Consider the following 1,809-nt stretch of genomic DNA (forward strand, 5'->3'; position numbering starts at 1 on the left):
GTTTCTCTTGCAAAAATGTAATTTAGAATTTAGTAATTATTACAGTTCCAACTAGGAATGTGATTTTGATCAGGAAGAATCTTATTTTTTATTTACATATGGAAAAACATTTGTTCATTAAAATGTCTAGTTCCAGTGGGGTGAAATGGGTAAATGTCCTGTACTTATATAGCGCCTTTATTCCAGTTAGGAGACTTGACCAAAGCTCTTTACACTACATTAATTCACCCATTCACGCACACACTGATGGTGGCAAGCTACATTGTAGCCACAGCTGCCCTGGGGCTCACTGACAGAAGCGGGGCTGCCGTACACTTGCGCCACCCTCTGACCACCATCAGTAGACAATGCAGGTGAAGTGTCTTGCCCAAGGCCACAACGACACTGAAACCCTTCGATTTCAGGGCAAACTCCAACATCCAACGCCACTGTTGCCCTCAAATAGGCACTTCCTGTTGCCTGTTGTCATGGTGACTTATCGAATCAGGGCTCCACTAATAATGGCGTTTCATACTTGTTACGCACGCGTTCAACTCTGAGTGGACCTGGTTAAAATTGATTGAACTAATTCATAGCAGCCTTATTGAAACCAAATATTCAGGCTTTGTTTGAATATCTCCCCTAATTACTATGTGTGTCAGACATCTTTTCCTGTCAGTTAATATTAATATCCATGGAGGAAACAGGAGAAGGGAAAAAAAGGCAGATTTTAAGTTGTAAACCTGTTAAAACATGACATCAGTCCTACTACCAACCCTGCTTGGTCATCACTGCCTTCATTCTCCAGAATGCTATCTGGTTCTGTGTCAACTAAAATTAAACAATATACTTATATCAGAAGTTTATTTTATTGATAGAATAATCAGGTTTTTATGATGATATATATTGATATAATTTTATTGCACAGTTCTACATTAACACTATTTGTTGTCTCATCTAGAGCCTAAAGGCGTATGTGTCTATAACGATACCGAGTATAAGGTACTGGAACTGGTCTTTTTTTATATTTTTATAACATATATTGTATTCTAAATACTTTAAAACACCTCTGTCTCCAACTTTACTTTTTTTACAGCCGGGTACAAACTTTTCCAAGAGCCTATGTGAATACTGCCACTGTACCGATAAACAGGATCCCCAAACTAAGCTGAACACTGCAGTGTGCTATCAAATACGTTGTTCCATGTCTTGTAGCGAGGTAATTCGTTTAAGCTAATACCAAAAAAGCTGTAAAGAGGCACTGCAAATATTCTCTTTAATAAACGATGTGTTTTTGATAGGGCTACACGTACGTAAATGAGGCTGGGCAGTGCTGTGGATCATGTAAACAGACCAGCTGTATTTTTGACGTCCCCGGCTTGAACTCCCCAGTTATTGCTAAGGTGAGGAAAAGTTCAAGTAAAAGAGAATTATAATCTGGAACTTTTAGTTACTTTATAAATCTGATTATAACTTCACTAAACTGAATCTTCCACACATTTCACAGCCTTCACAGTCGTATTCACCTCCGAACGACAACTGCACCACATATAACTGTGAGAAGGTGAAGAATGAATTCGTTGTTTTCAGAAACCAAACCACATGTCCAGAGTTTGACCCAGACAACTGTGTCCCAGTGAGTATAATTAAGACACTGTAAATCACTGCTTTGGTTTAAAATGTTCATAAAGTAAATACAGTGTTTATGCATGTATGTACCAAAATTATCATCGGAATCTCCAAAAAAAAGTTAAAAAAAACAAGACTTTTCTCTTCCATCCAGGATTCAAAATGTCAGAAATAGCGTTTAGTTCCAGGTTTTATCCAGCA

General features: G+C 37.9%; 1 protein-coding gene and 1 long non-coding RNA gene across 2 annotated transcripts in view; both read left to right on the forward strand.

The window, feature by feature from the left end:
* LOC107100626 (mucin-5B-like) overlaps positions 1-1,809 on the forward strand; it is a 38,617-nt gene that overhangs the window by 33,427 nt on the left and 3,381 nt on the right. The gene's annotated exons all lie outside the window — the stretch shown is intronic.
* On the forward strand, positions 935-1,644 carry LOC107100639. The gene is made up of 4 exons (XR_001482025.1): positions 935-981; positions 1,076-1,198; positions 1,281-1,382; positions 1,487-1,644. It is a non-coding gene; the product is annotated as an uncharacterized LOC107100639 (long non-coding RNA).

The sequence above is a fragment of the Cyprinodon variegatus genome, unplaced genomic scaffold, assembly GCF_000732505.1.
Source record: "Cyprinodon variegatus isolate N-32 unplaced genomic scaffold, C_variegatus-1.0 Scaffold994, whole genome shotgun sequence".
Lineage (NCBI taxonomy): Eukaryota > Metazoa > Chordata > Actinopteri > Cyprinodontiformes > Cyprinodontidae > Cyprinodon > Cyprinodon variegatus.